Source organism: Stenella coeruleoalba (assembly GCF_951394435.1).
Source record: "Stenella coeruleoalba genome assembly, chromosome: 3".
NCBI classification, from domain to species: domain Eukaryota; kingdom Metazoa; phylum Chordata; class Mammalia; order Artiodactyla; family Delphinidae; genus Stenella; species Stenella coeruleoalba.
This window is the reverse complement of record NC_137148.1, coordinates 151096655-151110348: the sequence shown is the minus strand read 5'-3', so window position 1 is coordinate 151110348 and position 13694 is coordinate 151096655. Positions and strand designations below refer to the sequence as shown.

At 37.6% G+C, this 13694-nt stretch overlaps 2 protein-coding genes and 1 pseudogene across 17 annotated transcripts in view; 1 reads left to right on the top strand and 2 right to left on the bottom strand.

Annotated features, from left to right (window-relative positions):
- The window catches only part of LOC307183208 (uncharacterized protein), a 466052-nt gene that overhangs the window by 239285 nt on the left and 213073 nt on the right, over window positions 1-13694 (top strand). The gene's annotated exons all lie outside the window — the stretch shown is intronic.
- LOC307183206 (metabotropic glutamate receptor 7-like) overlaps window positions 1-13694 on the bottom strand; it is a 582198-nt gene that overhangs the window by 476029 nt on the left and 92475 nt on the right. For 2 of the 15 annotated variants that reach the window (XM_079915380.1, XM_079915391.1), the window contains one exon: window positions 12074-12698. The exons of the other annotated variants lie outside the window; for them this stretch is intronic. The gene's annotated coding sequence lies outside the window, so the exon portion shown is untranslated. Of the gene's footprint in view, window positions 1-12073; window positions 12699-13694 lie in introns of those variants that run through there. 15 annotated transcript variants of the gene reach the window in all.
- LOC307184908 (ferritin light chain-like) overlaps window positions 1-13694 on the bottom strand; it is a 110197-nt pseudogene that overhangs the window by 11762 nt on the left and 84741 nt on the right. The window lies entirely within an intron of this gene.

Here is a 13694-nt window from a genome sequence, read left to right as displayed (position 1 = left end):
TAGGAATAGTCCTTTTATCTTTTAAATAAACTTTTTAAAAATTTAACTTTTAAATTTATGTATTTATTTATTTTTGCTTTATTTTCTTACTAGACCCTCCAGTGATATATTTAATAAAAGTGGTGAGAGCAGATATCGGTGCCTTGTTTCTGATCTTACAGAGAAAGCATCCAGTCTTCCACAGTTAAATATCATGTCGGTATAGGTTGTTTGTAGATCATCTTTATGAGTTTCAGTATGCTCCTTTTCTATTCCTAGTTTGCTTGGAGTTTTTTTCTTCTTTTTTTAAAATCATGAATGGGATTGGATTTTGTCAAATGCTTTCTCTGCATTAATGGATAGGATCACATGACTTTTCCCCCTTAATCTATTGGATATGGTGGATTACACTGTTTAATTTTCAAATATTTAACCAACTTTGCATAACTGGAATAAATCCCACTTGGTCATGGTATATTATTCTTTTCATATATTTCTGGATTTAATTTGCTAATATTTGCCTGAGGGTTTTTCAGCCAATTTCATAAAAAATATTGGTCTGTAGGTTTCTTCTTTCTATACTATCCCTGTCTGGTTTTGGTATCAAGGTAATACTGCCTTCATAAAATTAATTAGAAACTGTTCCCTCTACTTCTATTTCTTATCAAATCATGTAAAATTGGTGTTAATTCTTTAAGTCTTGGGTAAAAGTGAAACATCTAAGCCTGAACATTTCTTTTGGGAGTTTTTAAATGAAAAACCAGTGTTTCTAATGGTTACAGGAAAATTGAGATTATCTATTTCATCTTGGCTGAGTTTTGGTAGTTTTGGGTGTAGAAACATTGGCCCATTTCATCTACATTTTTGAATTTGTAGTGTAGACTTGTTCATAGTAACTTGTCCCTCATTAACCTGCAGGATATGTCATGGTATCCCTGGTTGCATTTCTGATATCTGTGATTTGTGCCATCTCTCTGTTTATCTTTATCAGTCTTGCTAGATCTTTATTGGTTAGATTGCTTATTTCAAAGAACCAGCCTTTTGTTTCATTGATTTCCCCCCCTATTTTCCTGTTTTCAGTTTCATGGATTTCTGTTTCATCTTTATTATTTCCTTCTTTCTGCTTGTTTAGTGTTTTTTCCTCTTCCTTTTTTACTATTTTAATATAGAAAATTAGATTATTGCTTTGAAATATTTTCTTTCCCAATTTAGTGCTATAAACTTCCCTTTCAGCATTGCTTTCGCTTCATTCCGCAAACTTTGATCTGTTATATCTCCATTTTCTTTTATTCTATGCATTTAAAAATTTTTTTCTTGATGCTCTCTTTTTTACCCATGAGTTATTTGGAAGTGTGATGTTTAGTTTTCATGTGATTGAAGGTTTTCCTGTTGTCTTTCTCTTATTGATTTCTAGTCTGATTCCATTATGGCTAGAGAACATACTCTCTATGATTTTAATTCTTTTAAATCTGCTAATGTTTTTTTATCGCCCAGTATATGGTATATGAGTGAATGTTCCATGGACACTTGAATATGTATTCTGCTCTTACTGAGTGTGTTCTTTAAATGTCAGTTATATCCTGTTGATTGATGATGTTTTCAGTTCTTCCATATCCTTGCTGATTTTTCTCTCTGGTAGTTGTATAAATTGCTGTGTTGAAGTCTCAAATAATAATTGTGGATTTAAAACTTTCTCCTTTTACCTTTTTCAGTGTTTGCTTCATGCATTTTGAAGTTCTGTTGTTTGGTGCACACACATTTAGTATCACTAGGTCATCTAGGTGGATTATTCCTGTTATCTTTATGTAATGACCCTCTTTGCCCCTAATAATTTCCTTTGCTCTGAAGTCTACTTTGTCTGATATTAATATAGCCATTCCTGCTTTTTCTGATTAATGTTCACATGATATATCATTTTCATCCTTTTACTTTGAACTACCTATATCATGATGTTTAAAGTAAGCTTCTTATAGACAGTATATAGTTGGATCATGCTTGCGATTTTTTAATCTACTCTTCCAATCTCTGTCTTTGACTTGGTTATTTAGATCATTTACTGTTAATGTAATTATTGCCATGTCAAAGATTTGGTCTACCATGTTATTTTTTGTTTTGTCTTTTACCTTAGTTTCTCAATCCTGTGTTTCCCTTATTTTTCCTTCTTGTGGGTTACTTAAACATTTTTTAATAAGTCCATTTTAATTTAATTCATTTATAATCATTTGTGTATACTGTTTGTATAGTTTTCTTAGTGGTTGCTTTTGGCATTACAGTATACATATGTAACTTATCATAGCCTACTGGAATCAGCGTTTCATTACTTCAAGTGAAGTTTCAAAATTTTACTTCCATTTAGGTCTCTTAATATTCCCCAGTTTTAAAGTATGATTTTCTGTAGTATTTCCTTTCTCTACATTGAGAACCCCATCAGATGGTGTCATCATTTTTGCTTTGACCATCATATAGAATTTAAGAAACTCATGAGGCTAATGATAGTCTCTTATATTTACCCCATTTGTTTTCACCCATTCCATTGTTCCCCTTTTCTTTCTGAAGTTCCCAGTCTTCTGTTAATTGTTTATGTTTTCATAACAGTAGGTGATATCTTGGATTTCCAGTGCAACTGGATATGAGTTTCAGGAAACACTGAGCCTGGCTCACTTAATGCTACTGAGTTGGAGGGTTTGTATACGTTGGGCCTGTTGGCACAGCAGATGCTAGCAGATTAGACTAATGTTGATGGGACTAGTGCCACAGGAGGATGGGTTCCCATTCAGGCTATGCTGCTGCTACAGTAGATCAAGTCCCCCTCTACCCCAAGTGTGGGGCAGTGACCTGCTGCTGTCACTGCTTTGTATTAGGCTCCTTTTGCCTCAGGTGTGTGGTGGGATCCCTTGGAAGCTGCTGCTGCTGCTGCTGTCAATCACAAGGTTAAATTCATTTCAGAAATACTTAAGTATAAATATATAGCCTGGCTCTTGTAGGACCTCTGTTTTTTTTTTTTATTGCTTTCATACAAATTATCCCAAATTTAGTGACTCAAAACAACGTAAATTTATTACCTTACAAGTCTGACATTGGTCTCAATTAAGTAAAAGTGTTGGCAGGATCAACAGATGAATGGATAAAGATGTGGCACATATATACAATGGAATATTACTGAGCCATAAAAAGAAATGAAATTGACTTATTTGTAGTGAGGTGGATTGACCTAGAGACTGTCATACAGAGTGAAGTAAGTCAGAAAGAGAAAAACAAATACCATATGCTAACACATATATATGGAATCTAAAAAAACAAGAAAAAATGGTTATGAAGAACCTAGGGGCAGGGCAGGAATAAAGACGCAGCCATAGAGAGTGGACTTGAGGACACAGGGACGGGGAAGGGTAATCTGGGATGAAGTGAGAGAGTGGCATGGACATATATACACTACCAAATGTAAAATAGCTAGCTAGTGGGAAGCAGCCACAAAGCACAGGGAGATCAGCTCTGTGCTTTGTGTCCACCTAGATGTGTAGGATAGGGAAGGGAGGGTGGGAGGGAGATGCAAGAGGGAGGAGATATGGGGATATATGTATATGTATAGCTGATTCACTTTGTTATGAAGCAGAAACTAACACGCCATTGTAAAGCAATTATACGCCAATAAAGATGGTTAAAAAAGAAAAAAAAGTGTTGGCAGAGCTACATTCTTTTCTGGAGGCTCTTAGGGGTGTTTCTGTTCCCTGGACTTTATCCGCTTCCAGCGGTCACTTGTAGTCCTTGACTCAGAGTCCCCTTTCTCCACCTACAAACCCCAAAATGTTGCATCTCTCTGATTCTGCTTCTATTAGGACATCTCTCTCTTTCTCTTTCTACAGTTGGGAATGGTTTTCTGCTTTTAAGGACTCATGCAATTAGATTTGTTCCATGAGGTAGTCCAGGATAATCTTTCTATCTCAAGGCCTATAACTTCAGTCATATCTGCAAAGTCCTCTTTACCATGTAAAGTAACATATTATTGGGTTCTAGGGATTAGGGTGAGGGCATTTTTAGGAGCCATTATGCTGCCTACCACACCCTTAACAAGTGACCTTGAGAAAATTACTGAGACTTTAAAGCCTTACTTTCCTCAAACATAAAATGGAAAGAAAGATAACTAGTTAATATCATGAAAGTGAAACAGTATATATGAAATCAACTAATTCAAAAAATAAGATTTCTTCTTTTTCTTTATGATTGGCATGATTCTCAGAGTTCAGTTACTTGAAGAGTTACTTTTTTTTAAACAGAACTAAGGAATTTCAGGGTTCAGGTGCTGTAAGATTGTCTGAATTATCTGAGTAACAATTAGCTAAGCACAGGTGTAAAGCATTTGATTTACTCCCTGGTGTCCTTTATCTTCTCATCCCACTAAATCCATATCCCTTGTCTAGCTCCAGCCAGTAGAGTCAGAGTTTGTTTTACTGTTTAACTAAAGTTCAATTTAAATTTGCTCTACCTCTCCAGATTCTCAGCCCTGGTTGCATATTATATTCACCTGGGGAGATTTCAAGACCTACTTGATGCCAAAGTTTTACCTATCATGGATATTTGAGGAGGGACCTGGAATGAAATGCTCTAGCTTATGGTTTGGGGAGCCAAATCATAGTCTACACTGAGCCAAATCATTTGCGAGATCAGCTCTAAAAAGCAATTTATCTGTGGTGACTGATGCTCTTCCTTTGTCAGTATGCTTGTCCCTCTTTGGGGGAAAAGAAGAAGGGGAAAAAAACCCCAGCGGTTGGGCTCCCTGAATTATAACCTGATGCTGTGGAATTAGTGTTGGCTCAGAGCGCACATCTTCGGATACCCATTCTCTCTCCTGCTTCCTTGCATGAGCTTATATCTTTGGGCAGTTTTTCATCCACCACCCTCTTTTGCTTCTAATCTTAGCAAGTAAAGTCTCTCCTTAATGAAACAGCATTTCATGAGACTTACTGGGAGCATAGGTCTGTTCCAGACCTATCCTATGTTAGCTAAAGCAGATATAAGTGATGTATTTTTGGCATTCATCCTTGTGGGTTGGAGAGAGAAGACAGAATTTTATCCTTTAGGTGTCATATGACTGGGCAAATGGGCTCATTCCCTCTACTGCCTACCATGTAAAATACTGAGGGTATTACCTCTAGAAGGTATCTTCTAGGTATCAAAATAGCTCAGATAAGTCATATTTCTCAGTAAAAGGTGACAAAACTATGGCTTAGGTGGTGAATTTTCCATGTCAATTTGTCTGGGCCACCATGCCCAGTTATTTGGTCAAATATTATTCTGGATATTTCTGTGATGGTGTTTTTGTGTTTTTAAAAATTTTTATGTTTTATTTATTTATATTTTTGGCTGCATTGGGTCTTCGTTGCTGCACATGGGCTTTCTCTATTTGCAGCAAGCGAGGGCTACTCTTTGTTGTGGTGTGCGGGCTTCTCATTGCGGTGGCTTCTCTTGTTGCAGAGCATGGGCGCTAGGTGCACGGGCTCAGTAGCTGTGGTGCATGGGCTTAGTTGCTCTATGGCATGTGAGATCTTCCCAGACCAGGGCTCAAACCCGTGTCCCCTGCATTGGCAGGCGGATTCTTAACCACTATGCCACCAGGGTGTTTTTGGATGAAATTCATAATTAAATTTGTGGTGGACTTTGAGTAAAGCAGATTATCCTCCATAATATGCATGGGCCTCATCCAATCAGGTGAAGCTCTTAATAAAGACTGACCTCCCTGTCACAAAAAGGAATTCTGCCAGAAGACTTACAGAAATTGAACTGCAACTCTTCCGAGTCTCTAGACAGCCTAACCTGCAGATTTTGAATTTACCAAGCCTCTATTATTGTGTGAACCAATTGTTTAAAATCTCTCTCTCTTTCTCTATCTTTATATAGATATGGATATAGATCTAGGTATCAATATCGATATCTAGATCTATATCTGTCAGTATATATGGGCACATTGTATACACATGCTGTTGGTTCTGTTTTTCTGGAGAACCTTGACTAATACAGTGGCCCATATAAATAAAAGGATGAACCCAAGTTCACCCAGGTAGAAAGTAGTACAATGAGAACTGGAACTTAAGGCCTCATGACTCATTCAGCTGTGAACACTGACCCAGAACTGGCGTCCGCACACTCTGGCCCACTGATCAGATCTCGCTTGACTCCTGGTTTTGTACATAACGTTTTGCTTGAACCCAGCCGCACTCATTCATTAACGTATCGTGCATGGCTGTTTCTGTGCTACAGCAGCAGATGGGCAGTTGCAATGGAGACGTATGGTACAGAAAATCCAAAATATTTACTATCTGACCCTTTACAAAGAAGATCTGCTGACCCCTGCTCTAGGATGCCATCTGATTTCTGATAGCACCGAGGAGAATAATTCATGCACATTGGGATAGATTGTTAATCTCATGTCCTCCTTAGGTCAAAGATCTCTTAAATGCTCACCCTTGCAATAGCCAGCTTGGGGAGCATTGTCTGAGGATGCAGAAATTTTTCTTGCCAGGTCTTTCCAATCCACACTGCTCCCTGACTATGGTTCTTAAAACCTTTTTTTTTTAAAAATTTTTATTGGAGTATAGTTGATTTACAGTGTTGTGTTAGTTTCAGGTGTACAGCAAAGTTAATCAGTTACACATGTACATATATCCACTTTTTTTTTTTTCTTTTTTCAGTACGCGGGCCTCTCACTGTTGTGGCCTTTCCCGTTGTGGAGCACAGGCTCCAGACGCGCAGGCTCAGCAGCCATGGCTCACGGGCCCAGCCGCTCCGCGGCATGTGGGATCTTCGCGGACCGGGGCACGAACCCGTGTCCCCTGCATCAGCAGGCGGACTCTCAACCACTGTGCCACCAGGGAAGCCCCACTTTTATTTTTTTTTTTGGAGTCTTTTCCAAATAGCCCATTACAGAGTACTGAATGGAGTTCCCTGGGCTAATAAGAAGAGCAGGTTCTTACTAGTTATCTATTTTATGTATAGTAGTGTGTATATTTCAGTCCCAATCTCCCAATTTAGCCTCCCCGCCACAATCCCCTGGTAACCCTAAGTTTGTTTTCTACATCCGTGCCTCTACTTCTAAAACCTGTCTATTTTAACCAACTACCACTCATTGCTTACTGTCTCTGGCTTCATGTACTTGATAATAAATCTACTTCTTGTTCTATCCTGGATGACATGTTCCAAGGACTGAGATAATATCTTATTCTACATAATTTGTCCTTGATATTGTCTATCTTGGGGTCTTCATCTATGTCCCAAAGAAGACAGTCACTCTGTCTTCTAGTACTACTATTAATACCACATTTTATGGCATGAATTTGACCCAATGCACTGAACTATCCCTTTAGAAGCTGTATGCAACCTGTCACTGGGTTTTAGCACAGGGGTAGAACTCAGATTAGTGATCATATATAAACAAATCTACTTGACCAGAAACTTTTTGTCTCACCATTTATTACACAAGTAACTTCTGTCTTTGCATCTATGATGTAAATATTTTTAATCTCCTAAATTATCTGAAAAATTATTTAGAGCTTCCATTTCAGTAGGCATTGGAATTGCTGTGTTATGACTATTTCATTAGTTTATTTCCAAGTGTTAAATTAGGCTTCAAGCTTTGGCCAAGAGTAGACAGGAAAGGGTTTCAAAGAAATGAAGAGTGGGAAAAACTTCTGATGCAAGGGAGACTTAATAAAGATTTGATTTTGAATCAATAATTTATAATAAAAGTTTGAGTTTGAATCAATAATTTATGTCATTGCAAAATAGCTCCCTGGTAAAATTCCATTCTTTGGTAATCATTAAGTACAGAAATTAACAATCAAAATATGCAGTGACCGTCTTCATTTTCTAAAAACAAACCTATATCTAGATGAGAGGAGAATTCATCTCGTAACTCAGGCTCTGGACTTACGACTCCAAGTTCTGTCTTCTTTCAACCATACCTGCTAAGTTTGTCTAACTTCTTGAGCATGAGGTAATGGTGTCAGCTTTCATCCCCTTCCTCAGTATATAGCTTGGTGAGTATGAGTAAGGGATCTAAAACTTGAGAACCTGGGTTCAAATCTTGACTCTAAAATTTACTTGTTGAGTACTCTTGAGCATGTTATCTGTTTTTGCCTCAGTTTTCTCATCTATAAAATAGAGATACCATTACTTCTCTCAGGGAGTTGCTATGAGGGTGAAAGAGAAAATTCATACAATGCAAGAATTTATCAGTTCTTGGAACACAATAAATACCGAAAAATAATGTTAGCCATTATCAAGGCCCCCTCATTTTATGGATAATATAGATTAGTTTATATAGGTCTAATATTTACATATGCATAAACATTTTGTACCTATGTGTGTGTATACGTTCTTCTTAGAAAGTGAGCAGTCAACATTCACATCTAAAAATCTGTGCTCTGTGAAATGTAGATCTCCTGTGTACAGACACAGTGCTATAGTTATCTATTGCTACATAATAAAGAAGTCCAAACTTAGTGGTGAAATAAACAAAAATTTTAATATGTGCCCAGATTCTGTGGGTCAGCAATTCAAACAGTACACAGAGGAGATGGCTTGTCTCTACGCCATGACTGATATCTGAAACCTCAGCTCATGAGGATTCGGATGGCTGGAGCTGGAATCATCTAGATAATTTTAATTCACATGTCTGGCCCTTGAAGACTGGGCCCAACAAGGACTGTTGACTGGAGTGCCTATAGATGGCTGCCCAGGTGGCTTGGACTTCTCATAACGTGGTAGTTAGGATTCAAGATAGAGTATCCCAAGAGAATGAGTGTCCAGGGTTGAAGCATTCCACGAGAATCATGCAAAAGCTGCATGACCTTTTATGACCTAGTCTTAGATGTTACATAGCATCACTTTCATTATATACTATTGCAGGCGTTGGAGACCTTTTTCCATAAAGTGTCAGACAGTCAATATTTTAGGCTTTACAAGCCATACAGTCTCTTTTGCAACTACTTAGCTCTGCTGCTGTGATGTGAAAACAGACACAAACAATACATATACTAAGGAACATGGCTGTGTTCCAATAAAGCTTCATTTATAAAAGCTGGTAGAGGCCTAGACTTGGCCCACCAGCCATAATTTACTGACCCCTGCTCTATTGTTTGAAGCCATGGAAAGCCTGCCCAAATTCAAGGGAAAACGCCCACAATCTGGATGCGAAGAATGGCAGTGAATCTGAGACCCTGTATTAAAACCACGACATATGGGATATTTATAAGAGGATCTGTCTGCATACCTTGTTTCTCCCATGTATGGTGGGTATGAGGTATTGGGACATCTTACATCTCTGTAAGCCTGGGTCAGGGTCAAAGTTGGAATCTGAACTCAATGACCTTGATTTCTGGAATAATCGGTAACTCTAATTATGATTTGCTTACACTCCTTACCCCAACAAATATACCACAAAAGATAGATTTCAAGTAAACAATTGCTTTATGGCAAATTTTTATCAAGTCTCCATTGACTGAATTATTCCATTTTGGTTGGAAAGCATGAGCTTTTTTCTTTCCTAAAGAGATCTGCAACTTTTCAGATGTGGCATTTCATTCTACTGAGAGGATGATGTAGGTTTTTATAAACGGAAAAAGCAGGGCAGGCTGAGTTCACTCAGATCGTACTAGTGCTTAAAGGAATAACCGAAACTGGAACACAGGCTTCCAGGTTTTCCTGTCCTGTGCTCTTTCCGGTAGGTGCCATTGTCTGCTGGGTCTGGCGGTAATAATTTCTGACCTTTACCTCTCTACGCTCTTGTGAAGTGGTTTGGGGCTTTGTTAGCTTTCTTATGAGTTTGTACTAAATTGTGTCCATAAAGTAGGCTGAATTCCTCAGGGAAGGATGATAGCTGTTACTGTGTTATTACTGCAAATGTTGTGTTGGTTACCTTTTTTTCTTTTCTTTTGTCCAGTTGTATCCTGAACTTAAAAGTTATATTATCCGAAATGAAAGATGTGCATCTGGTAGAAAAGACTAATTTAAGGGATGAAAATTCCTGATGATTGCTTCAGTCAACCCTTAATACACACTGAGCTTCATTAGTAAGTAGACAACTCTCAGACCATTCCCTTGGAAGAGGTCGCATAATCAGGCTTTGTGTTGATTTCGCATTCTGTTCGGTAGAGACAGAACAAATTAGAATAATTAGCTGGTACAGGAAAGCACAATGAACTTTCTTCTGTTTTTGTGATGCATCCCATAATAAGGGTTGAAAATGAGACTGGAGGTAAGAACGTGAAACTCAGAAGAGCAAAGGAGAGAGGATATTGTTTCTTTGAAAATATTCTTTCAGTGTTGGCCCAGAAGAAATATGAAGCTGAGGAAATTTTTTTTTAATGATGATTTTTGTGTTGATGATGTGAGTGTGGAATTAGTAAGAATCAGGAAGCAAGCATCCTTTTCCACCAAGGACTTGGGAGCAAATGAAGCCATAAATACTCCCTGCTCTTGGAAACCCTTTTGGAGCAGTAATCAGAGAAGGGTAAGGGCAAAGCCTCAGGGCAGAGGTGTTCAGAGCAAAGGGATAGGAGGAGAACAAAAGGAGAGTGGATATGTTTAGAGCTGTCATTTTCAAATTTACCTGCTTCTGATTCAGTGCTGCTTTGCTGCTCTGTTGGTCCAGTGGAAATCCTCAAAGCAGGAGCAGCCGTATTTTAAAATAATAAGGTTAGAACAAATGACTTTAATCCAGGTCTCTTTAGCTCAAAAGCACAGAGGAGAGTGTGAGGAAAGAGTGAGGCCACAGGGAATTGTTCACTGGGTACCTTTTCCCCAAACCTCACTAACTGGGAGAAACTGACCACTGGATTATGTGCCTTGAAGGAAAGCAAATATGTTGAAAGCAAACAGTGTGGAGCTTGTTTAGAAAGCAAGCTGTATCATTTGGTCACCTGCTGATGATAATAGCATTGGCTGAGACCTGACCATTTACAATGAAGGCACTTCTGTAGGTAATAAGTTCCAGGAGGGCCCGAACTGAGTATGTCTGTTTCAGCATTTAGCATGGTCTAGGATCTGAGAGGCCGGTACATTATTGGCATATAGTAGACTTAAAAATGGATATTTGTGGATTGTCTGAATGAGTGGATGTGTGTGATTCACCTCCTATTTGCAGGTCCTATGCCCTACAGTGGATTTTCAACGTCAGGTTGTGAAAGTATTTATGACGGGGATTGGCACTGTTCCCTATCTAATGGATAAAGATTACACATGAAAGGACTTTACATTGACATCCCAACAGCCTCATAGGAATTATTTAACAAAAAAATAAAATTGGATTCTGTATAATTTCTAATTTGTAAGCTGGCCAGAACACTGGTATTTCAGCCAGTCCTCTGGTAGTTCCGATGACGTCCCCATGATCACCCAGGCATAATCAGAATGGCTTTAGGATTTGGGAGCCAAAATGTTCCTCAGTATTTATGGCATTGCTAGTCCATTTAAGAAAATGGAGTATTGAAAAAATAGCTTCAGACACAATATGGCATTTTATGATTTAGCATGAAATCTGAGAAATATAGAGGTTATCGGAAGCCTGCAATGGTAACGTTCCCTCTGCTATTGAAGTTATTGTCTTTAAACAAAGGTTCTACATCAGTAATGCTATATATATATATTTTTTTTATGATATTCAGGTTAATTTCCTATTCTCTCTAAGGAAGTAATTGGTTGGTTGGTATGGGAGATGGTGTGGCTTCCAAAGGTGAAAAGTATTATTTTGTTGTAATTTCCAGCTACCTAAGGATGGGAGAGGCCCAGGACACTGCAGTCAGTATATTATGTGGAGCAGGTTATATTGTGGTTTATTTATGAACTTTTACATGTTTATTTTCTATGCAAGTTTGTGTGCTCCTTTTTGAGTTTTGGTAGATAAGTGTTTTGTAACTTTGGAATACTTGGAGTTTATATATATATATATATATATATATATATATATATATATATATATATATATATATATATATATAACATATATATATACATACATACATATATATATATATATATATATATATATATATATATATATATATATATATATATGTAGTAGTTAAAGCCGTGGAGAGTGTACTAGTCTACCTAGGTTCAAATTCTGGCTTTACCCTATGACTTCCCTGTGGATTCCTCTGCTCACCTATTAAAAAGGAGGATAATAAGACTGCTGTGGTGAGTTACATACTAAGTGCTATTTAAGCATTTGCTATAATGATCATGTATACTCGAAGGCAAGGAACTTGCCCCTTGATCGTCTCTGTATTCCTAGTGCTTAAGAATTCCTAGTGCTTTCCTAGTGCATTGTCTTAGGCTAGAGATAGCTCAGTACAGTTCTTCTCACTATAAAGTACTGTTACATTGAAAGTCTTTGCTTGTGTACTAATAATCTATGACATATCTGCTGAGGACAAAGAAAGGAATAGTTTTAAAACTGCAATGGATAACAAAAGATTGTATGATGTAATGCCTTTATTATGTAATTATAAAACTAACAAATGATCATGGTAGAAAATATGAAAAACTCCTAGACAAAAGAGAGGTCAACAACATTTGGAGTAACTTTCAGAGTGTAGAGCTGTCCATGAATATTAGTGCTTTCATATTTTCCAGGACTTTCAGTAGACTCTGCTTCTTAAGAGTCTATTCATGATATTTTACTTTAATGATGTTTTCATCATGGGGACACACACACACACAGAAATCTGTTAAAAAAAAAAGACAGACATGTAAATCACTGATGTTTCAGATAGCCACATGAAATAAAGTGAGAAAGGTCAACAAGCTGAAAGAATGTGGAGTAGCATCTCCTTAATTGCTTACATAACTCTGATAATTACCTCTTTGTGGATAAAGTAATTAATGGGGAATCTAATTTAAGAAAAAGATATGAACTGCTTGGCTTCTCGAAGCCAAGTATTTCTTTCCACAAAAGGTTACTTTCCACGGCCATTCTTCCTTATTACCCGACAGGGAAAGAGTATTGTATGGCAAAGGATCTTCCTGAAGGAGGGTGCTTCCCACACTGATTGTCATAAGTGACTTCGCGATTACTGTTGCTGTATTACCAAAATCTTAAACTAGGATATTTTTGACAAATTTGGCCCTTAGTTAATTTTTAGAGCTACAAACTGTCAGATGGCTCTGAAATAACAATTGTCTGGCTATTCTTCAGGGTGATCACAATGTGGAAATGACCTTGAGGTATCACTAAAAAGCAGGAAGGTGTGAGTCTTCCTTTGGTTCCAGAGTGAAATGGGAGTTGGAGTTGGAGTTGGAAAAGAGGCCCACAACCAAGTGATAGAGAAGGAAATGTGAGGTCATTGGTGAAAAACCAGGTTGAAGTTAAGGTGAAGAGGCATGAGGAAATGGGCAACTGTTCCAGTATTACAAAGATCATCAAGAAGCATATCCATGAATGTGGTTTGTATTGCAATCTGCTGAAAAAGAGACAAATATCCTGGCCTGGCCTTCATGGAGATTATATTTTATTGATTCTGATAATAGATTATTGTTGAAAAGGGCCTCCTATAAATTATAACCATGCAAAGGCAGCAAGATAATTTTTTTTCTTTATGTATGTGTTTCTCATTCCTACTCACTTCTATCTTAGGGGAAGAGAAAATCACAAAAAGCAAAAATGTCAATTCTCAGCTATTCATTTTCAATATAATTTTTTTTCCAAATTCCAGTGGAGGCAA